Source organism: Monodelphis domestica, chromosome 6, assembly GCF_027887165.1.
Source record: "Monodelphis domestica isolate mMonDom1 chromosome 6, mMonDom1.pri, whole genome shotgun sequence".
NCBI lineage: Eukaryota > Metazoa > Chordata > Mammalia > Didelphimorphia > Didelphidae > Monodelphis > Monodelphis domestica.
Window position 1 is genome coordinate 209,920,868 of NC_077232.1, and position 25,300 is coordinate 209,946,167.

General features: G+C 37.6%; 1 protein-coding gene across 8 annotated transcripts in view; it reads left to right on the forward strand.

Annotated features, from left to right (window-relative positions):
• PALLD (palladin, cytoskeletal associated protein) overlaps nucleotides 1–25,300 on the forward strand; it is a 490,519-nt gene that overhangs the window by 366,213 nt on the left and 99,006 nt on the right. Inside the window, exon 1 of one of the 8 annotated variants that reach the window (XM_056802875.1) lies at nucleotides 4,148–4,686. The exons of 5 other annotated variants lie outside the window; for them this stretch is intronic. The gene's annotated coding sequence lies outside the window, so the exon portion shown is untranslated. Of the gene's footprint in view, nucleotides 1–4,147; nucleotides 4,687–25,300 lie in introns of those variants that run through there. 2 more of the 8 variants (XM_056802876.1, XM_056802878.1) reach the window with 2 other exon arrangements.

Genomic DNA, 25,300 nt, shown 5'->3' on the forward strand with positions numbered 1-25,300 from the left:
TGGCATGAGACTGTTATGTCCAATCTATTCACATTTTTACAAATGTGTACTACTACTACTAAAATGTACCCTTTACCTCTTGTTACAAATAACCTAGGTAGACAAAATCATCAGTCAGAGTTGTTGAAAACAAAATCTAAAAATCATGTCTAAAGACCTCTTAAAATCAATTTGAGATATTTAGCTCATTAAATTTTCCAAAGGTTGTTATATAATTGTAAACAGTTTTGATGAAGTCCATCCATCATCTATGTGACAACTTAGAAGGCCAAAAGCTGTTTGTTTATTTATGGGCTTATTCAATAATATTTGTTCAGTATAGTTATAGGGGAATGGTAACAGAATATAACAGGAGTTAAAACACAGTAGATTAAAATGATTCAGTGTAACAGAATAGTATTGATCAGATTAATATATGAACTTAAAACCAACCAAATTAAATCTTAAAGTAAAACAATCAGCAAAATACAGTAAAATATAGAGACCTTCATAAAATAATGAAGTCTGAAGAGGCTTAAAATTTTCACCTCCAGTCTCTTTAAAGTTCCTTTCTCTATCCATTCAGATTCCTTTTGTCAGAACTGTGGGATTTCCCATACCGAGGTAGAACATGGGCTTGAGGAATCTCAAACTAGATGAATCTTAGAAACTGGGCAGGCCCAAATGGCAAAGGGTTGTAAGGAAATTAATTTGTCCCCTGAATCTCAGGCAAGAAAAGTAAAAGGATTAGTGCACTCCTGAAAAAAACATCCTAAAGCTGGAAGCTGTTTGAAATTGGTAATACACTGCTCTTTTATAGAATGTGCCATGCTTGCAATTTTACTTCCTGTTTAGAAGAGTAAACTTCTTTCCTCTTCCCCATTGAGGTCCCCTGCCATGTGGAGACTAATTATTGCCTAGGGAAAGCACATCCAGGTCTTTTTACCAGCTGTCTGGAGAGTGGCTCCAAGGACTCCCTGCTTCTTGGTGGCAGCAATCAGCAGCACCAAAAGGATCAGCAACAGAGGCAGCTACCAGAGTTGTGGCCCAGGGCTGAGGCTGGGTTTGGGGCCTATTGGGATCAAGAAAGTCAGGTTCGGATGGCTGAGGTAACCCAGGAGGTTAAATCAGTAGCAGTATCAGCAATGCCAGAGGAAACATCAAGGAACTGAGAAACATGGGCTAGAGCAGATGGGTGAGAGAAGTGACTTATCTCCTCTTCAACAAAAGTCCCCCAGCTAAAAATAGTCCAGCCAGTAGGAAGAGTGACCAGGCAAAAAGTAAGGAAAGAAAAAGGCAGCAGCTGCAAAAAGAGCTCAGAGTTCTCTCGGAGTTTGTGAGGGTGGGTGGGTGGATGGGAAAAGCCTTGGCAAAATTTATCTAAGCTATCTTAAAAAGATTGAGAATTCCTTCTCCAAGTGGTTACCATCAATGTAAAAATTAAAATTAAATCTCAATAATAAAATACTATATTTAAGAGGTTTATTAATGATCAATTAGAAATAAAGGAATAAAAGGGATACAAAATAAAGACCATGTGCCCATGGCTGATGAGCCATTTCAAAATCCCCACTCACCACTGCCATGCTCACTGACAGGGCCAAAAAGAGGGCAGGATGTTCCACATCTACAGGAAGTATGTAAGGACAGGAAATCAGTGGGCTCCCAGGAAATGTAGTTCTTTTTTAGGGTAATATATTTTCAATTATACAACTGTCTATTTTCTCCAATGAATGTTCTTGACTATTGTTTCATAAAATGAAAACATTCTTTAAGGACTTAAATTAATTCTTTGTATAACCTAAGTCTGAGTTCTGCAAAATGAAAACCACTAAAATTGACTCCCTAAAAGTCACAAGATCACGTGAATGCTTTCATTCTAAGAGGCCATTGGTAAGCCATTTCCTTATTGGCAAGGAATTTTACATGGGCTTTTAGATTTCCTTAAAAGTACTATTGAATGGTATATCTGACTGAAGTCCTGTAAAACCAGTATTACCACTTCTGACCTAGAGTATGATTTGTGTCAAGTAGCCTGCAAAAATCCAAACTTTGGGCAACATGAAAAAATTTCATATTGCCAAATTCAAATTACTTTTTACTTATTTTCCTTGTGGGGGGGGGGGGGGAGTTTGGACTGAGATGTCTAATACTTTGATTAAAGAAGAGTGGATCCAATGATCCCTACCCTCATAGTACCTCCTTTGAAACAAACCAAAATTAATAAAATTGTTCAGCATAATGACCCTAATTAATAGTAATACACTATGACCATAGTCTACTACCTCTTTTTAAGAGGGAGAACAACTTTCCACCCCCCCTTGGTTCTTCTTTATATTCATGAGTATCAAGTCTCTATTTGTTATCGCTTCATTTAATTCTATAAAATAATTGAGTTTTGGGGTTGGTATTGCATTAAATACATAATCTAGTTTGAGAAGTAGCTATTTTTTTAAAAAATTATTTGATCAACCTAAGCATGAACATGGGAGGCTGATCATTTATTCAGTTCTTAAATTTCTATCAAATTCACCTTGAAATTGACTTTTTATGGGTCTCTTGAATGTCTCAAAAATGAATACCTAAATTTGTCATTATTTTATCATTTCTTCTTAATTATTATTGGCAGCACATATAAATGTAGATTTAGTGGATTTATTTTCTTTTCCAATACTGGACAAAATATATATTATCATCATTGAAATCTCTTGCAAAAGAGTAATTACCCCTTAGGGGAAAAGTCATTTGTTTAATTCATTATGTATCTCCTAAAAGGGAGATAGGGTTAGTATAATGGGGCTTGAACCTACATCTTTCCTCATAGGTGGTCTAGGCAAGTCTCAAACTCCTTTTACATTAGTAAATCACAAAATCATAAAATATTAGAATAGACCTAAGAGCTCATTACACATGAGGAAACTGAGACCCATAAAGATAGAGTAATTTGCCCAATATCACACACTCAGTTAGTAACAGTCCCAGATCTGACCCCTAGGACTAGTGTTCTTTCAATTACCCTTGTCTGCTGGAGATCCATGTGATTTTTTTGCTGCCAAGTACCAACACTTTCAGTGGCTAGATAGCTATTAGTCACTTTGCTTTTTTCCTAAATGAATGATCCATGATAGGTTCTGTTATTCACTAGATACTCTGTGACTTCTATGAAAGGGAAAAAGAAGAAAGATGGAAAAAAGGGAAAGAAGAAAGGAAGGAAGGAAAAAATAGAAAGGGGAAAAATAAAAGGACATTTCTAACTAGATTTTCCATTGGTTATTCAACTTTTATTTGTATTCATTTCATTTCAATGCCAATTTTAAAAGTTTTACAGATGTGGTCTTATGGTAGTGGTAATGGTGATGATGACCATCAGCTGGTTAGGGTTTAATGTTAACTTGATTTGGGGGAAAGACTATAAAGTGTCAGTGAATGAAAAGGAGTCTCTTTCCTCCTAAAACTCAGGAAGATTCACAAAAGCCAGTGACTTGGGCTCCAGATGGTTTATGACTGAAGAAGTAAATAGGATTCTAAAATACAGTCCTAAGATGTTGTAAGGTGACTGACATACTCTTTACCCTAAGGGATTCTGGATTCAGGTATTCTATAGCATGATTAACCCCAGTAAACTCCTAGCTGGACCTCAGGATTATACATTCTCTCTACTTTAAAAAAAACAAACAGTTCGTTTTTCCCTATTGTGTTCTTTATGACTTGTCTTGATACGGTTTTATTATACACCATAGATGAACATTTTGTAGCATCAAAAAGTGTAATCAACTAAAAGGTTACCTTCCTTCCCATGCCCCCCACCCGAACCACCACCACCCTCATCCCCGAAAAAAAAAATACTACTGCTGCTTCAAGGCTATATTCATTCAAATAAACCCAAGCCATTTCCTTTCCCCCTGAATAGAACGCGACAGTCTGGTTTACCATTGATTTCTTTTCAGGCTGTAATGGAAACAGAAAAAAAAAATAAATAAAAGACCCTTGGGAAAAAAAAAAGTGGGGGCGAAAAGAAGAGTTCACTGCTATACAACCTTTATTAGTAAAAGAGGAAAGAGAAAATTCAAAAAGTAACTTTTTTAAAAAAAATATCTTTGCAGTTCCGGAAAACTTAAACATTGTTTGAGTAGGTGGCCTCAGAAAGAGGTCCTGCGAATGGAGAGATTGCGGGGGAGGGCGAAGGAAGACAAAACTACAGAATGAATTAAGTGTGGAAGAAAGGGGGCTGGCCAAACCTTCCTCAAACCTGACTGTGGCTCGGTTCTCTGACTTTCGGGAGGAGGAGGCAAAGGGAACAAGGAACGCCTCTTCTCCTCCTGGCTCGGAGCTGGGAGAGAGGGATTCCAACCACTCAGAAGGGAGGACTTTTATTCTGAAGGCCCAGAGAGACAGTAGCTTTTAATGAAGAATCACTGAGTCATGAAGTTGGTGTGCTCTCCTTTGACTAATCTGTATATATTATTGAGTACCTGCTAGGCTCCGCGGCAGTCAGTCCCCCAAAGTGCCAGCTTGGCCTGAGCGCTCTCGCTGTTGCTGCTGCTGCTGCTGTTGCTGTTGCTGCTGCTGCTGGGTGGGTGGTTCCCCCCCCCCTCCCATTTTTCTCCTCCCTCCTTTTCTCTCCCCCACCCCCACCCCCGGTACCCAACTGAAAAAAAAAAAAGGAAAAAAGTTTAGAGTGGCCCCAGGATCTGAGGACTTGGCAAGGTAAGGTGAGGGGATCGGTGCCTTGGGATTTTGCAAACTTTATGTTTTTTTTCTTGGGGGGTTGGGGGGAGATGAGCTGTTCGAGAAGTGGTGGTAAGGGCAGGCCGACCCGGCTAGACAATAATCTGAAGAACCACTGGGGAAATGGATGGGACTCCCCCCCCCCCCAATCCTGTAGCTTGTAAATTCCATCCATATGTCTCTTTCATTCTTTCTTTCCATTTTTCCTCTTTCTTTTTTCTTTTTTTCTTCTCTCTCTCTCTCTCTCTCTCTCTCTCTCTCTCTCTCTCTCTCTCTCTCTCTCTCTCTCTCTCTCTCTTTCTCTCTCTCTCTCTCTCTCTCCCTCTCTCCCTCTCTCCCTCTCTCTCACCCCCCTCCCCTCTCTCTCTCCCCCTCCCCTCTCTCTTTTTTCTCCTCCTTTCTTTCCCCTCTCTCGTTTGAGTGAATGGAAGCCTGAACCACTGTAGACTGGGTCGAAAGAAAGCATCTTTCCTATCCGGGGCTCTTCACTTTACTTCTTTTGCCTCCCATCCTTCTCTCTACGGCTGCTTAGAGGGTTTGGCAGTGGGAGAAAGAGAGAGAGGCTTGGCTGTATAACGTGGGTGCTGGGGTCGGGGAGGAGACCGTTCTACTGATTTTGAGTCCTTAGCTCACCGGGGAGGACGTCCTCTGATCCATCCAGAGGATTCCCTATCACCCCACCCGCTCTTTCCTTTCACATTACTCCCCTAGATCTGAGTCCTGTGTGATACCGGGAAAGTTTGCTAGTTACTTTGGGAATTTCAGGAGCAAATCAAGCCCAAGGCATCCCTCTAGCGTCTGACACTATGCTGAGGACATGCTGGGGAATGATTGGCTGAATTAGCTACCCCAAAGTAGAGGTCCTTGTGCATGTGTGTCCATGTATAACCACAAACCCCAAAGATGCAGCAGTCTCTCCACTGCTGCTCTCTGGAGTCCCGTTTCTGAGAGAGGAGGAGAAGAAAGCAACCAACTTGAAAGTTTCCTAACAATGTCATGCTGATTAAGAAATGACTTTGACTGAGGCATACCTCCAGGATGAGGACGTACTTAGAGAAACTTGGAGTCGGTACTGGCCATGGTAGAGAAACTAGTGGCACCCCTGGATCCTTCCCCTTTCCAGCACTTTCTTTGTTTGCAAGATTCTTCCTGGAGCTGAAAATAGAGAGAAATTTTACCCCCCACCCAAAACTGTCAGTACTTTGGGGAAAATGCTGAATTTGGAGCCAGGGGACTTGAGTTCAAATTTTTGGGGTCTACCTATGTACTATTACTATTCTTTTGGACAACTCATTCAACTCCTATTGCCATCAGTTTCTTCCTTTTTAAAATTAGGGGGGCTCTTGAGCTCTCTATCAGTGATGGTTTAAGCCTCCTCTCCCTTCATTTGAAGGTGGATGCTGCTGGGAGAGACCAGTCTGAGTTATCAGAATTAGGCCACTCTGTAGTCCCTACCTGGATTGAATGGGCTTTAGGAAGGCCCCCCCTCTGTTCTACAGGGTGGTGGGACTGAGAGAAGGTAGGACACTTAGAAAACTATTATTAGGCCCCCTTTCACTTGCCTGGGCCCTATCTTCCTCACTGGTTTTGACTAGAGCAAGCCAAAACCAAGCACATCAAGACACTGGCATGTGGGTTTACATTTTTGCCAGGGTCCAACTCTTCCACGGCCTCATATATAATTTAACAAGAATGTCAAACTTAATGTTTGGTCTGAGTAGGTCTCAGGAGAGGAGAATGTTATACCAAGATTTAGAGTCTACTTTTTCAGATTATTCCAGAGAAGTAATAATGTTCCTGATCCCAAGGCACTTGACTAGAGGCCTCTGGGGTAACTAGCATTTTTTCCCCTTTTCCAACAAGCAAGATGGAATAGCCAAGTGGTCTGGCATCACTGAAGTTTTCCTAGCTTGCTTTTAGGAAAGTAGCTCTGACTGCCATCCAAACCACTCAAGAATCAGCCACTAAATAGAAGGGAAAATTGACCAATTAATTGTTCAAGGATAGTGGTTTACATCATCTAATGAGGATTTTGGTTTGGGGGTGTGTTTGGAGCTTAAATTATGATGACAGCAAGCATTTCTTCTCTTTTTGGCACTTACCAATGAAGAATGAAAGAAAGCAGTGCCCAGAGGAGAGAAGATTTTTCCCCCTTTGGCTGGCGCTATTTGATTTTGATTTGGTGATGAAAGATTTGGGTGCATTTTTTTAAAACTTAGATTGTTTCACAACCTCAAAAACAAGGGCTGTTAAAACTGATCTAGGTTTTCTTTCCCTTTTGATTGTAATATCTTCCGGGTTGGGATGTAGATCTTTGATGTTAATGTGATTTTATGCACACTGTGCCAAAAATCATAAATAAAAGTAATGACAACTGGACAGTCAAAGCTGTTCCAACTAACTTCTAGTTGTTAAACTCAGATGCTATGTAAGAGGAGGCTAGTGGCATTTCTTTTCCTAATGACTTCATTGTCTCTGGTTGTCAAGTCTATCTTACCAAGGTGTTGCCCATACAACTATTATATAAGAGCTAATACTTAAAACATTTCATATTTAAGTTAATATTTAATATTAAATTTTATATTAGAACTAGACAAGATTGATTTTTTAAAAGAAACATGGGTAGATAATGGAGGACTATTGTAGTCTTGTTTTTTGTGATAACAAACTTAAGAATCGTGAAATTTTTGATTTAACATACAAAATAGCAGCTGAAGCTGTATTTAGTTCAGATGCTTGAAACAATGAAATAACAGTATGATTAGACCTTTCTGGGTACATCATTTATTGGTTCTGTAAACAAAAGACATCCTTTATGCTATTACTCTTCAAGCTTGATTCTGGCCCTTTGATCATTGAGTATATTCTTGGTTTTTATTCTTTTTTTTTTTAAACAGAGCCCTAGATTTAATGCCAATTAATACACAAAAGAATATGTATATTGATGTTAATACTTGGACTTTACTGCTAAACATTCTTCAAACTAAGGTTATAGTTATAAAAGAGATTATATTGCTTTATTTTCTCAAAAGTTATGACACTCCCATGAACCTCTGGTATGGTTTCTTTCTTTTCTTCTATGAGTTTTTTCTCCAAAATTTATTGGAGATATATTTTATTTTAATGATTTGTTATCATTCGGAAATATTTCAAAGCAAATACCAAGGAATTCATTGCTCAAGGTACTCAGCTCACCATTTCTACAGATTATTATTAATTTCTAAGCCGAGGCACTTTAAAGACTGTCTAAAGCATTCTTAATCTTTGTTGTCTTTTTTTTTAAACCCTTACCTTCTGTCTTGGTGCCAATACACAGTATTGGCGCCAAGGCAGAAGAGTGGTAAGGAGGTCAAATGACTTGCCCAGGGTCACACAGCTGGGAAGTGTCTGAGGAATCTTTGTTGTCTTGAACCTCTTTGGTAGTCTAGTGAAGCCTGTGAACTCCTTCTCAGAATAGTGGTTTAAAATGCATGAAATAAAACACAGCATAAAAAAAGGAAACCAATTATATTGAAATATAGCTATCAAAAAAATGAAGTTCAAAACCCCAGATTCTTGACTCCCTGAGATGCTACTCCAACAACTTCTTTAAAAACAAACAAAAAAAGCTTATTTTCTGTCTTAGAACTAGTACTAAGTATTGGTTCCATGCCAGAAGAGTGGTAAGGACTAGACAGTTGGGATTTGGTGACTTTTCTAGGGTTACACAGCTAGGAAATGTCTGAAGTCAGATTTGACTCCAGGCCTTAGCACTCTCTGTCTGCTGTGCTACCTAGCTGTCCTTCAACCTTTTCATTTTACAGATGAAGAATCTGAGTTCCATAGAGGTTGTGACTTAACCAAGGTCACATGAATAATAAGAGTCACTGTCAGGGTTTGGACCTAAGTCTTCTGATTTCCAAACCACTGCTTCATGCTGCTTGAAAAAAAAATTGCTTTGGCAACTTCTACCTCTCCCATTTTCTGAACTTCTTTCATAATCATCTGCTACTTTAATATGTGTGTGGGTATACACACATATTGTGTGTATGTTATGATGATGATGATGTGTATGTACATATTATTATATACATATACACAGTGTGTGTATATACATATATATTTACATATATATACTGATATAAAACTAAAGTATATATGGCATCAGAAGGTTTTTTTGTTTTGTTTTGTAACCATGTTTCACCACAACCTTTTGTTTTATCGGCATATAAATGTTTTTGTAAGAAACTCTGGTACTTTGGCAGATCTGTGATTTCATCTGATGTGGGTGCATTTCCCTTGGAGACTGATGAGTATTATATGAGCATTCCTAGATCACAGCATGTCCACACCTGTATATTTTTCCAGATTGTTATATTTGACAAAACAATCTTCAAATTTGGAAGGTAGATGAAGAAGAAGTTAAGGATGCATTGATTATTTCCCCAGTGATGACATTTTCTGTCTTGAGAAGCACACATTGTATTAACTGTTCTCATGATGTTATGAATAGTGACCAGGCTCCCATATTTAAGATCAAGAAATATGGAGCATTTGCCCATAGATAGGCAGAAACAAAGCTAGGGTATGATCCAGTCTTCTGATTCAAACCACTGTTATGATATTGGGATGGGAGGGAACTCAACACAACTTTCCTAACTAAAAGATCTTCATAGAGAAAGCATGTGCTCCAGAAGAGAATTTAAATTCTTTGTGGGCATGACTATTTTTGTTGTTGTTTGGGCTTTTTTTTGTCTTTTGTATGTGGAACACATAGAAGATGTATACATCTTACAGTGCTGAACACAGAAATTGTACAAATATTCCAGGCTTGAATATAGAGTTGATGTGAACCAAATATTTGCTACATTGTTGGATTGAATTAGAGGGAGAAGAATAGTAGGTAGTGAATGAGAAAAGAGACACTGGAGGGCATATTCCAATGTTTTTCTTATGGGAAAATCATAAAATGTAGGGGCAGGAAGATTGTAGAAGGCATCCTTCTAGTAGATGTAAAGAAATTTGGATGTAAGCAAAAAGGAAAGGGAAATATATTAAAAAAACAGAGAAACATTTGTATCAGGAACAGTGCAGAAATTTTTCCTCAGCCTGCAAAACCATGTTTCCTTAATAGTTCTGTATTTAAGGTTAACCATAATTGTGTATGGAAACCATTCCAGTTAGGTGAGCCTGTCCCACTGAAGGATTTTGAAAAGTGACAAGGAAGGAAACAAATTGAAAATGTGGTATATAGTTAGCTAATGTTGGCTACAGTTTTATTCCTTAAAGCATCATCACCCTACTACCAATGTCTGGACACTATAGTACCTAAGACAATTAATTTGTATAGCTCTGATATGTGTTGCGGGAGGAGTAAAGACTGGCTTGTTTGGGAAGGAGGAATGGTGATGTGATGGAAAAATTGCAGGGTTAATCTAGTCCAGTCCATGTTCTTTATTATATAGAAGAGAAAAAGGAGGCCCAGAGAGGTTAAATTATGCTCAAGGTCTTAATGCCCAGATCAAACACAGGTATTTTTATTTCTAATATATCATGGTGCCTCTTAAACAAGAATCAAGATTTAGAGAATGGCCATATCTATACAGGAGATGTTGAAGTCAGAGAAAATAGGAAGGGGAAAAAACAAAGGCCAGTAATGTATCAACCAATCAATAAGAATTCATTAAGCACCTACTGATCTTCAGGAAGATCATGAGTATGGGGGGAAAGAAAGAGGCAGAGACATAGCCATGTGATTAGAGTGATGGCATACAAGCAAGATTACAAATGGTTGGGAAAAGTCGAGTGAAGACTGTGCTCTAAGAGACTTAAATGATTCATAGGCAAAATGGCTCAAAGTCAACTGTGTAAAGATTCTCTAGGACAGACAGACCTAAGAAAGAGTTAGGGAAGAAGGTATAGACAATTAAGTGCTATTTTATAGAGGAGGAAGGGAGGAATCAGTGGATCAGGAAATATAAGAATGAAGAACTCTGGTGATGGTAGATCAAGGTATAGAAGGAGTTAGGAGAGGATGTCAAAGGTGAAAGAAGGAGGAGAGCTCACCCTTTTTTAAAAATTCAGTCTCTTGTGAATTTGCATGATGATTTAATTTATAATTATTCAGGCTGTTCAGCAACATATATGAAAATGACTGGATTTTTTCCCCCTGAAAATTCTGCTTAGTTCCAGCATCCTTCCTTTCATATTTAACAAAACTTCAAATTTATTTTTAATGTCTGTTTTTCCCCAATAGGAAAATATGTCATCAAATTCCTATGGGTAGCTTTATGAAGTCGTTGAGTTTTTTTAAAAATTGCTTACCTACCATACATATTTTAGTCCACTTTTGCCTTATACACTAGAATCACCATGGCAGCACAATTTTAAACAAACCAAGAGTGCTTCCTGAATGAGTGAGGAATCCAGGCATTTGATATTTCTGTCAGCACCTTTTACTGTACTTATTTTAAAACTAAAATTATGGCTGTTTTCTTTTCCAGTGTTGGAAGATTGAGTAATGGCCCCCTGATTTGACCACTGTCATAGTTGGCAGAATCTGCTAAATGGCCCATCAGGTGAAAGCAGAGAATGTCCCATGAAAGGCACTTGGGAAACCTTTTCTTTTTCAAAGTTTTATTGGTGTCTTTTGTTTTTATACCACAATACTTTCCAAATGTAGTTCCCTCACATATATGTACCCTCTTGTAACAAAGAAAACAGTTATGTAAAACTAGTTAGTGCCTCCCACTCCTACCTTTCCTAAAGAGAGGAAATAGATGTTTCATCATATATTTTCCTGGACCAACATTGAGTATTGCAATTAATAAGTTTGATGGCCCTTCCTGGACTATGTAATAATTGAGTATATCATTCTCCTGAGTCCAATGGCTATAATCTACATCAGTTTATACAAGTCTTTCCATGCTTTTCTGAATTCCTTTTATTCTTTTGGTATAATAATATTTCATTTTATCCTTATACCAGTGTTCATTTAATAGTCCTCCAAACTGGTGGACACCCTTTGTTTCTAGTTGTTTTTTATCTTGGCTGGTTGTTTTGCTACCCCCCAAGATCTGCTTCTATAAATATTCTGGCATATATAGAACCTTTGTTTGCCTTTGACCCCATTTGGCTATAGCCTTCAGTAGTAATATTGCTAAGTCAAAAGTTATGAAGTTATAGATTATTTTGTAATAATTCCAAAATGGTGAATCATTTCTAAAGTAGACTTAGAAAACTTGCAAAGTCATTAGCCCTGCATGTCATCAAAGAGCACAATTAGGTCTATTTGTACTCCTTAGAGCATGATGCAGTTCGGTGTAGCAGGTCAATAGTTGCATTTTAATTGTTCTAGTTTAGATTATTTTTAATAGTTGTGATGAGTCCAAGTATATTCAACAATATAGTTTCACAGGTGTCAAATCATTTTGTTTATCAGCACATCATTTGAGCTTATACAATCAGCAATAGTAATGGGAAGTATGTTTCAGGCAGCTTCAGTAACAGCCCAAGAACAATGGACTAGGATTCTGAATCAGTCTATCAGTAATCTCCTAAAGTGCTGGTACATGAGATTTTTGTAAACGTCATTTAATGACAGAAAAATCAGCAAGCATAAGAAGGCAGCTTTCCAAGTCCATCTCTTGGCCTTTTTAAAATTGTGTGGGGCATCAGATTAGTGCCTGCTTGAAAGTGCTGCTCTTCTATGTGCCAGGTGCTTATTGAAACATCCAAATGTTTCAAAAGGCTGCCAGCTCCTTTCCTTTCCCATCCAAGTGCCCAATCTAGCTGTTTTGGATCACAATGCAAATGAATAAGGGGTGAAAGTCTCAGAATTCTCAGAGGAAAGGGGTTCTGTCTATATTTTCAGTTTGGAGTTTTAGAGATATCCAAGTTTAGGTCATGGGGTTTAAACCTGAGGTTCATGGTCCCCTAACTGGTCTGTAGATGGATTTCAGGGGGTCAATAAACTTGGGGGGGCAGATTACATCTTTATTTCAATATGAATATAAAATTCCTTTATAATCCCATATTCATATATATTATATAGTCAAGAACATTCTGAGGAGTCCTTGACATAAAAAAAATGAAGAACCTCTGATTTATAACAAATACTAAGATATCTGGATCAAGAAGTAGGGCATCAAATCCTAAGGACCCAATTTGGTACCCAATGTAAAGGTAGTTTAAGTACTACATGAGTTTTCCTAAGCACCAAATGTTTGCCCTCAGTACTGAGATTCCATACTTTAGATGTTCTGAGTTTAGGGAACTGTGGTATAGAAACTCCACAGATTTTTGGTTGTTAACTTTAAAACTCATCTGTAACTTCTAGCCTTAAAGAGTTGAGTGGGGTTAAGAAGTTAAGTGATGCACAGCTAATATTTCTCAGCCACAGGCATGGGAACCCAAGTGTTCCTGACTCCAATGCCAGCACCATGCTGCCTCTACATATGGTTTACTTTGGGGAAATATTAGCTCAAAGAAAAAATATGTCCTTCTCCCAATTGTTTCCTCTTGAAAACTTCCATAAAGGGCAATTGCATTACTTTCCAAAAACCGAAACACAGATGGTAAGTCAGCCACTGTAAAAATGCAAACATTAAGCAGGAGAAAAGTTTTAAGAATAAATGCCCAGATTTTAAAACCCAGAAGATCAGTTGCTTGGGAGAAAGTATTCCAGTTCATGAATACTGTTTGAGTTAACACAGTGAACTAGCAAATGACACCCCAAGCCAGCTCTATTTTGTTGTTGTTATTCAGTCATTTTCAGTTGTGTCCAGCTCTTCATGACCCCACATGGGGTTTTCTCAGCAGAGGTACTGGCAAGTGGTTTGCAATTTCCTTCAGTAACTCATTTGATGAGGAAACTGAGACAAACAGAGTTAAATGACTTGCCCAGGGTCACACAGCTAGTAGGTACCTGCAGCCAGATTTACACTCAGGGACATGAGTCTTTCTGATTTCAGGACCAAAATTCTGCATCACCTAACTTCCCAGGCCTAATTGGGCTAGTAAGCTTTGCCACTAATCCTGGTACAGGAACTATAGTGATAAAGTGACAATGCCCAGCAAAGACATCTCAGAGATTGTTCTAGGAAACGTGTGGGCACTATCTTTCAAGATGCTGATTCATTGTATGCATTCCTTTTAATCCCATTTTTGTCACATACTCTACATCCAAGAAGTTTGTTATGACTTTAAATCATTGCATTCCCATGAGCAAGTATATCTGTGGTTTCTTTATTTGTTTCAACCTTGCCATTTTTAATCTCTTCAAGAAAGATGAGATAGAATTTCCTTCTTGAGAATGTGCTATCCCAAACTCTTGAAACTCTTAAGGAAAGTTGGCATCCTATTCAATGTCACTTCAATAAGTGATTTTGCTCAGCTAAAAATTCCAGTAACAACTGTTCAGTTTGATTATTGTGGTTTTATATTGCTATGATGTTAACAATTATTATAACACTAACACTTTCATTCAAGTTTTCCCATGTAAAGAAGCCCTCAGGTAAACATTTTTCCTTGAGTTGATATTTCCCCCAAATCAACCCATGTATATTTTAGTCCTATATACTTGCTAAGTACATATCCTTGTTTTCAAAGAGAAATCTGTATATGAATTGTTAGGTAAAGTCTGGCAATGTATACTACTGCCAATTTCAAAAGATCTTTTACCGCTTGGAATTTGTGGAAGTAAAAATACCTGTCCATGAATATATAGTCCAGTTCTGGTTGACCCTAGAGAAAAGTCTCAAGGATAGCCCTGGCTTAGAAGAGCTGGAACGCTGTCTTTCTGCACGCCTGCCTCTTGAGATTCCTGGTTTCCTTTGAGAATTAGTCTAAGTGCTACCTGCTGTAGGAGGCCTTTCCTGATTCCCCTAGCTGTTGGTGTTCTCCCATCCCAAGGCAACTCATATCTACCTCAGTCTGTGGGTGTGTGCTCTTGAGTTAGAATGTAATTTCCTTGAGGGTAGTAAGTGACTTTTTAATCTTATCAACCCCAGTGCTTTAGAAGGGCACTTGTAGAAAGTATATAACATTACAGTAACTGCTTGATTGAGTATTGATCTAGAAGAACTCTGATGGCACTTTTATGCATTTTTCATTTTCTACTTCATATTAAATTATATATATATATATTTTTTTTTCCATCTCCTTAGGATTTTAACCTTTGTTAGGGCATGGGCCATGTCCTGCTCATCTTTGTATTCCCTTCATGACTTAGCAAAGTGCTTTGTACAATATACACTCCTAGCTGATTTGATGAATGAATGAATAAAGGATCTGAAAAACTATTTGCATTCAAGAATAGCACAAACTTGAATCACATATTTTACCATGAAATGTTTACGTGTCTAGAGCTTGCATTGTAACAATCCTATACTATATGGAGAATTTTTACTTTCCTGTAGCACCCTTAATATACAATGATTTAATATCCTGTGTAGATCGCTAATGATTGTTTAATGAACTTCATTTTAAAAAACAGTATCTAATATTCACAAAGTTGTGTAGCTGTATTGTTAATATCCTGTCATTTGTAAAATTAGCAAGAGCTACCAAAGGAAATTCTTCTATACAGTAGTCTCTACTATGTTCTTTGCATGTGGTTTCCTTTTTATATGTGTGTATAATGGCTATTGGAATTTCTTCTGACTTTGATGTGATTAGCTCAGCTTTTCCTCAACCTTATAGTTTAGCTGAGATTTCAATAATCTCTTCCATATTTTGCTACTTGAGTAATTTTTTTCAAAATATTCTTCACTTATAATTATGTAGATAATTTCAAATAATCATGTATCCAAGGAATGTTTAAGACATTCAAACTTAGGGAGGAGAGACCAAAGTTTAAGTTATGTGAAAATATCTGAAAGCAAAATTTCCTACATACATATATATGTAATATATATATATATATATATTTGTATCAAATTAGCCTGCAACTGTGATGGTCCTCTTTTAGAAAGGTTCCCATACATCTAGTATTGACTTTGATCACCTCAGAATACAGATGTCTCTCCATGATTGCCAGTGATGATCCTGTGAAAGTTTGAGAATTACATAGGTTTCTTAGAGGTCTACCCAAATTCTCATACTTTCTGGAATTTTTGAATGAATTAAATTCTGTTATGATAAGGTTTTGATAGTAAATCAGCATATTTTCTGAGTCAATTTAAAAGCAGTATGCTCTTTGCTAATTTTCTTTGTTAATCTTTTAAGTTTTTAATTTTTTATTGATGAATTAATTTAGAATATTTTTCCATGGTTACATGATTCATGTTCTTTCCCTCCCATCTTCCCTTCCTTTTCCCTGAGCTGACAAGCAATTCCATTGGGTTTTACATGTATCATTGTTCAAAACCTATTTCCTTATCATTAATATTTGCAATAGAGTGATCATTTAAAGTCAACATCCCCAATCATATACCTATCAAACCATGTGATTAATCATATGTTTTTCTTGTGTTTCTACTCCCACAGTTTTTTCTCTGGATGTGGATAGTGTTCTTTCTCTTAAGTTCTTTGGGATTGTCCTGGATCATTGCATTGCTGCTGGTAGAAAAATCTATTACATTTGATTGTACCACAGTGTATCGGTCTCTGTGTACAGTGTTCTGGTTCTCCTTTTGCTCTGCATCAGTTCCTGGAGGCCGTTCCAGTTCACATGGAATTCCTCCAGTTCATCATTCCTTTCAGCATAATATTATTCCATCACCATCAGATACTACAGTTTGTTCAACCATTCCCCAGTCAATGGATACCTACTCATTTTCCAATTTTTTCCCACTACAAAGAGCATGGCTGTGAATATTGTTATACACATATTTTTCCCTATTGTCTCTTTGGGGCACAAACCCAGCAGTGGTATGGCAGAATCAAAGAGCAGGCTGTCATTTAAAGCTCTGTGGGCATAGTTCCAAAGTGCTCTCCAGAATGGTTGGATTAATGCACAACTCCTGCAGTGTATTAGTGTCCCAATTTTGCCACAATCCCTCCAACATTTATTATTTTCCTTTACTGTCATATTGGCCAATCTGTTAGCTGTGAGATGGTACCTCAAAGTTGTTTTGATTTGCATTTCTTTAATTATGAGACATTTAGAACACTTTTTCATGTGCTTATTGATAGTTTTGATTTCTTTATCTCAAAACTGCCTATTCACGCCCCTTGCCCATTTATCAGTTGGAGAATAGCTTGATTTTTTTTTTTGTACAATTGACTTAGCTCCTTATAAATGTGAAAAATTAGGGGGCAGCTAGGTGGCTCAATGGATTGAGAGCCAGGTCTAGAGATGGGAGGTCCTAGGTTAAAATCTGGCCTTGGACACTTCCTATCTGTATGACCCTGGGCAAGTCACTTAACCCCCATTGCCTAGCCCTTAACACTCTTCTGTCTTAGAACCAATACACAGTATTGATTCCAAGCTGGAAGGTAAGGATTTAAAAAATAAATAAATTTGAGAAATTAGACCTTTGCCAGAGATTTTTTTTTCATAAATCTTAAAGCATTTATAAATGTGAGCTGTTAAAATTGTTATCATTTTATTTGGACTCAAGGGACCCTTGAAGTAATAAAATTATATGATTCTAAACTTCCCTTGCTCATCATCTAGGTCAAGGGCATATGGGGAAGAAGGAAAAGAGTTCTCATCTAGTTCCACTTCTTCCTTTCTTTTTTAAACCCTTACTTTCTGTCTTAGGCAGAAGAGGGGTAAAAGGCTAGGCAATTGAGGTTAAGTGACTTGCCCCAAGTCACAAAACTAGGGAGTGTCTGAGGCCAAATTTGAACCCAGGGCCTGCTGATTACAGGCCTGGCATTCTGCCTAGCTCCCCTAGGTCCACTTAATTGTCACCATCTTCCCAGTTTCCTAAAAGAAGTTATATTGATGTTTTTCAACATATTGCTATTACTTCCCAATATCTTCCCAGCCCTCTGCCAATACAATATTAGCTCTTACAAAAAGTAATGTTAATAAAAATGAATCAACATATTGGCCATGGGTGAAAATCTTTGTCTTAACCTTTTAGTCTAATATATCTCTGCAAAGAAGAGCCTCCTTACCTTCATGTTCTTATTAGAGGATAACATTCCAGAGACAATGATCCCACAGAAAATGATTCCCTAGCCTAGCCTAAGAAAAAAATGGGAGTGATGCTCATTCTTCCTAAATAAGCACCATTTCAGTTTAAATTACAAGCTAATGTATAAATCAGCAAAATTTATGGGAACTAAAATCTTTTTTTAATCCCACATGCTTATTACCCATGAGCTGTTGAGAGAGATGGTTCAACAGACCTGCAGTTATGGCATATAGGCATTTGTGCATCCAAAGACAAGGAGGAAGAAGACAGTCTTAAATAACCTGATCTTAGCTTTCAAAGGCATGCCTGATATTAAATTGATGGGGTTAATATTGCCAGGGAAGAATTCCAAATCCAATAGGGTTCACCATTGCTGAGCCACACATTGTAACCTTTTCTGGATCTTTTCACATGGCTCTTATTCTAGGAGACACTGCCCTTAAATATGCCCAAATTGGAAAAACATGTGGTGATTTATGAGCTTGTGCGAATATTAGGGCAGTAGTGAAAAAGGTATAACTTGCTTTTAATATGCTGCCCAAAGATACCACTTTTTTTCCCTTTTAAACATTATTTTATTTGGTCATTTTCAAACATTATTCCTTGGAAACAAAGATCATTTTCTTTTTTCTCCCGCCCCACCCCTCCCATTGGTGATGCATGATTCCTCTGGGTATCACATGTGTCCTCAATTCGAACTCATTCCCATGTTATTGGTTTTTGCATTAGGGTGCTCATTCAGAGGCTCTCCTCAATCATATCTCCTCCATCCCTGTAGTCAAGCTGTTGCCTTTCCTCGGTGTTTTTACTCCCACCGTTTGTCCTCTGCTTGAAGGTAGTGTTTTTTCTCCTAGATCCCTGCAGATTGTTCAGGGACATTGCACTGACACTAATGGAGAAGTCCATTACGTTCAATTGTACCACAGTGTATCAGTCTCTGTGTACAATGTTCTCCTGACTCTGCACCTTTCACTCTGCATCACTTCCTGGAGGTTGTTCCAGTTCACATGGAATTCCTGCACTTTATTATTCCTTTGAGCACAATAGTATTCCATCACCAACATATACCACCATTTGTTCAGCTATTCCCCAATTGAAGGGCAGCCCTTCATTTCAAAGACACCACTTTTGCAAAGGATAGAGAAAGCAGAGAGGCACTGGGCTAAGAGAAAGGTCTGAAATGGAGATAGCGTGTTCCAGAACAGCTGCTCATGCCTGGATTAGGACAGCAATATGGGAGAGCACCTTTGGCCACCCAGACTGTAAGGCTGAAAAGTTTGGTGACCTGGGTGCCTCTTCTCTATCCTCTCCCGCCCACCCAGTAAAATCTCATAGTCTAGTCTATCCTTAATCTCTCTCTCCAAACGTTTGATTTATTCTGTTTAGCTCAAAACAGAGCAATCCTAACTTGCACGTAGCTCTTTTCCAAGGGTTCTTACCCTGTTTTTATTAAGTTTTTCATTCTGTACCTGCATTTTACAAAAACCATCAATGTATTAGAAGTACTTGTTGAACTTCAAACTGGATGTCCAATCTCCAGTCTCCCTCACCCTTCCTGAAATTCTCTCTATCCCCATCCCCCTCAGAGAATCCCTGAATTCAGCTCACCTCACCTTTGGCAAGAAGTGTCTCTCCCTTAATGCCTTCCTTTCTCATTACCTTCTATCCACTCCAGATGTGTCTTGTATGTTCTTCTCAGTATTCAAGTGGTCTCTCCCAGATGACAGGAACTGTTTACTTTTTCCTTATGTCCGCAGGGCTCAACCCAATGCAATACTTTAAAAATATTTGCTAATTGATTGGTTGATATTGTAGTCTTACCACTCTCTTCTTTCAAGAAGTACATTCATTCAAGAAGTTAAATCTTTATCATGATTTTCCTGGTTATAGACAGACAACTTGTATTAATGTAAGCCTTCTATTTCTGCAGTCAACAACAATGTGTGCTGCAATTCTTCCTTTACTTTTGCTGCTTGTACAGTATGTATGTGATAGAATTGTTGTTATTGTCTGTTATAGCTAATCAATACAGTAGTTACAATTTTGAATTTGGAACCAGGAAGACCTGAGTTTGAATCCTGCTCCAACTAGCTGTGTGACTCTAGGCAAGTGAATATGAGTATCAATTGAGATAATATTTATAAAGTGCTTTGCAAACCTTAAAGCCCTATGTAAGTACTAGCCATTTTTATTGTTATCTGAAAACTATAGGTGCATCGCATCATACTTTTAGGGGACATAGCAAAGGTAGAAGGTCAGATAGTATTTTAGAGCTCCCACAAAAGAGAAAGATGCTAGTTGGTATCTGAGATATGGCCAGATTTAATTTAAAAGCATCTATGACACAACCAACTTAAAGAATGTACTGTAGTTATATTTCATCTAAGTATAGCAAGTCTGAGCCCGAAAAATTGGCAACACATACTGAGCCCCAGCCACCTGAGACATTTCCTGTGTTGCAAACAATGTTACGGAAATTGAGTTTCCTTGCCAAACCTACCACACCTTGCTAAGGTCTGGGCATCTCTTCCATTGCCTAAAGAATAATTGGACTACATCAAACAAGATTTTGCCTTCATGAAAATGGTTTTCAAGAGAAGGCAGTGCCTGCCTCTGGAGACATTAGGATAGATGTAAAAAAGAAGGGAAAGTATATCTAATGGGAGGGAGGCCATTCTTGTCAATATCTTTGAAAATGTGCCTGTGGTTGAGTATCTAAAATAAACTCTGGCCATTTGGAAAGCGTGTACATTGGGTCTAGCTGTACAAATCAATACCAGAGGCTAGCTGACAAAGAAGGAAGAAATCTTATTACTACAATCCTTTGGGGGCAACAAGAAATGGATCTCCTTCAGAAATTAAAAACTCTGAGTGAATATAGTCCTGCCCCTATACTCTGCTGGAGCTTATTGTGAGAATTCTATTGTATTTTTAGATCTGTGACATTGCGCTTTCTATCTGAACTTTATTAAATTATCTAAACTGTGAGTAGGGAATTTTCCCAATTAGGAGTCAGGCTGGAAGCACCCCACCCAAGCCTGCTTGACTAACGTAGCAATATTTTTCTTTAAAGCAAACAAAAAGTTTGGAAATCTTTCCAAATGTTTAAAAAAAGAAAAAGCAAGCAAGCAATTCTGGCTTAACAGTTATGTGGCAAGAATGCTGACAGACTGGGAGATTGAGAAAGTAGCTCACACCTGGACAGTCTTAATTGGTAGATAGTTAATTCTCCATAAGGGCGGCTAGGTGGCGCAGTAGATAGAGATTCATTTTCCCAAGTTCAAATGTGACCTCAGATACTTATTGGCTGTATGATCCTGGACAAGTCACTTAACCCTATTTGCTTCAGTTTCCTAATATATAAAATGAGTTGGAGAAAAAACAAAACACTCCAGTATCTTTGCAAAGAAAAATCACAAAGAGTTGGACACAGCTGAGAAGTGACTGAACGACAAAAAATTCTCCAGAAATGAGCTGTGATATTTATTTATGAGTCTTTCATTTGGAAAGTCAAATGACATATCTTAAGGAATAGTTATGTTGTAGGAGTTGTTTATGTACTCCTATCCTCTAGTCTTCTTCATTAAAATCTTGCCAACTCACACTAAACAAAAAATGGCCATTCCAAATTAGCAGAAATTTTAAATTATAAAACATTTGTTATAGGATGTAAAAATTGTATCTAATAGTACAAACTTGGTAAAACCAATGTAGCAGAAATAGCACATGATTCTTGGAGTGAAAATGATTCAAGTTCTAGCCTTGCCTCTTACACTCTACAGAACACTGTAGCCACCCTATGCCTGAGTTTCCTAATCTGTGAATGGTCATGATGAGGAAAGTGTTTAGTAAACCTTAAAATACTATATGAATTATTATTATTATTATTAATGTGTGATATTGTTGACATAAAGTAATAATCAAAAGGTTTCAAAATGTACTAGACAGATTTTTTTGATAATTGGGGCTTTTTATTAATTGACTCTTAAAAAGACTAGTTTATCAATTATTAACATATATAAGCAAATGTTTCCAAATTGTTTGAAAATGGTTTATTCACTCAAGCAAATCCTTTGGCAATCCTTATACTTTCTTTTCCCTCCTTTTATACTTCTTTTTCATAGATTGGGGGGGGGGAGTTAAGGGTCTAAATTATCACAGATTTCTGATTAATGGAAGTTTTGTGTCTTTTTAATTTAAGAAAACACTTTCATTGTCCATGGATCAATTATTATATTCTTGCCCAATGTTGACTCATTTCACCTAGTATTGACTAATGTAGCAATGTTTTTCTTTTATTGCCTCTTTCTTCCATTTCTTTCCCCAAGTACTCCTACAATATGAATTTAGCTATCAGAGGATTCATATTTAATTCGTTAAAAGTCCCATGAGCCACATGCCATTCTTACTGTTATAAATTATTGACTTATGCTCATAGAAATAGAACTGTCAAGGACCCTACAGAACATCTTGTGAAACCCCCTCATTTTTAGATGAGGAAACTGAGGCTCATTGAGGTCAATTAAATTGCCCAAGATCACACAGGTGGTAAATGGCAGAGCTAGGATTCAAACAGCTCTGACTCCAACCCAAGCTATCTTTCCACTGTACTGCTTAGAAAAGCAAGAATCCAATTTTGATCTTCCCTAATATTTAAGGATAGGATAGCCTTCAAATGCATTAGATTTGAAGTCAAGGAATCTGGAGTCCTATACTCAGTTTGGCATTGCCTACCTGTTACAAGTCATTCAGCCCTCTGGGCCTCAGTTTCCCTTATCAATAAGATGAAGAAGTTAAACTAGAAGACCTAAAGTTTAATCTAGCTCTAAAAGTTATCATTACTACATATTTGACATTCCTTTTTCAGCCTAACTTAAAAGCAGTTCTCCTGGACATTCCCACAAATTGCTCTTTAGTCATTGTGATTAAGACTTGATTGACAAAAAAAAAAAGAATTCCTTTAAAAATGGAAAGAAGGTATGAGGTGATTCTGGACACCTCAGTTAATTTCCCTGAATCTCAGTTTCTTATCTTTAAAGTAATATGTTTAAGTATCTAACATACAAAGTGTTTTCAAGAAGAATGCTTCACAAATATTATGAAATTCAGTTAATTACTATTCAATTAAAATGTTATTTTATAAGTCTGAGTCCTCATTGTTTTGCCACCATTAACTTAAAGAGACAAGTTCCTTTGTAAGCAACATTAAAGATACTACTCCCAAGAGGGAGCATATGAGAGTTCTGTCTTAGAAACCTGTGGCTTGAGGCTGACATGACACCTGTCTGTGTAATTAGATGTAGGATGTGCTGCTGTGGAATTTTTTAAGCATCCTTCCAGTAGTTAAGATGACTGATTAACATTCCCTAGGATACTGTTCCATAGTCAAATCGAGGATGCCACCATTTATCTGTGCTAGAAATTCAGTGTTACTGTCCTAGCAGTTTCATGTCCAGTAATTAAACTTGTTGAAATAGGTGTTTTCTGGAACAAAGAGGCTTGACTTGCTCCAAAATCATGGATCTCCATCATGCAGGAACACCATTTTTGTCTAGCAGGAGCTTATTTAGAAGGTCGTGTTAAAGTGACCACCTCAAAACTACCAAAGTTTAAGGTGCACGAGCTTCTGAGAGTGAAGAGTAGTCTTGAAATGGAAGAACCCAAGCTCAGGTAGTTGACTTAGTGGCTAGAGAGCTGGGCCTAAGGACCGGAGGCCCTGGGTTCAAATTTGACCCCGACACTTCCTTGCTGTGTGACCCTGGGCAAAACACTTAACCGCAATTGTCTAGCTCTTACCACTCCCCTGCCTTGGAATCAGATACTTAGTTTTAATTCTAAGACAGAAGGTAAGGGTTTAAAAAAAAGAAAGAACCCATCTAAGGTAGGTAGGAAGGTGAAAGGTTATCATAAAAAATGAGGATTCTGACTCTAACACTACACCATGCTACCTCTCAAGAAACAGACTTAGAATCCCCAAATTCATTTCAAAGATTAATTAGAACATAAAATAAAAGCATACTAACATACATGTTATAAAGGTTCAGAAAAATTGATGTATAAGCGTTCATTAAGGAATTATTGTGTGCCAGATTCTACTTTATGATGTAAACCTTTGAGTTCTGACCCAAGAAGGACACGAAGACAACTGTAAAGCTTTTTTCCTCGTACCCAGACTCTGAAATGTGGTTGACTTTTAATTTCAGCACAGACATAATTGAACTTCCAGAAATTCCAGTTCAAGAGAAGTTGCAGTTAATAAGGAGGTTGGGGAAAGTAGTGGGGGAGAGCGAGGGGAAGTATTTTCCAACTCTTCCTGCAGGGTGTGAGAATTTTTGACTTGGATGGGAATATGCTAATTTAACCTTACAATAGCAGCCGACATCTAAACATAAATTAGACCCAAGCTGTATTGCTCCATTTTTCTACACATTAACATCCATCCCTACTGGGTAGTAACAGTTGACTTTTGTCTTTAAAGTTCTTTGGCAACAGATAGCATCTAAGGAGGAGATAAGCTGATCCTGAAGACAGAGCTCAGATCTAATGGGTTCCAGACCTCAAAATGCCAATTGTGCAAGAGTTTTCTTGTGAAGCCCTTTGGGTCATGTTAAGTGCTCAGGATGTCTTGTTGTTTGCTTTTTCGAAGGAGATAGATAGATCGGATTTTTCTTGAGTGTGCATACTACAGTGTGAGGGAAAGGGGGAATGTTTTAAGATGAGCTCTGGAGTGCTTGAGCAAGTTTACTTGTGGGAGTTTGGTCAGGGAGAAGGAGAGAGAGGAAGGGAGAGTGTATACTTTGGCATCTGGCAATTTTTTGAGTAACAATGCATTCATTGACAAGCCAGAATAGAAGCCTTCGTGTCTGCTTTTAAAGGACTGAACTAAGGAATCTTTATGTAGGTTTGAAGTCCTAGAGTTAGACTAATGTTAATGTTACTTAGCATTTGCAAATATCTTTTCCCTGAATTTCTTGATTTGCAGTTATTACTAAACAACAATAAAGGCTTCACACTTGAGCCTTCCTTTTTGTCCATTAAAAAAAGATCATGATGTATATTTTGTGCCCATTAATATTTTAATATGTCTCTATTTTATAGCTGATCATGATGTTGCTAATGATACTTTGTGGAGTGGGAAAAGACCTATAAAGTCATCAGATCGTAAACCCCTAAGCCTATTGCTTTATATATTTAAATATATAGTGAAGCCTCATTAATTTTGGTTTTGCTCATGTGGAATTTGTAGTAATTTGGGGAGTATAGACTAGGAAAAAAAATTTTTTTTACTGTCTGAAAAAAAGAGGGAAGCAAATTAACAGTGTAGACAAGGTACTTGCCTCAGCACTTCAGGATCTTGGTGGGAGTATTCCATAGGTAAAGAGCTAGACCCATCAATTATCTATGACCTCATCAAACTTCCTTAGAAGAACTACTAAGGAAAGAGTAACCCTAAGGTATCAGGATAAAGGGAGGTGTGCCCAAGAAACTGCAGATAAGATAATGGGGAAAATATTTAAACTTTTTTT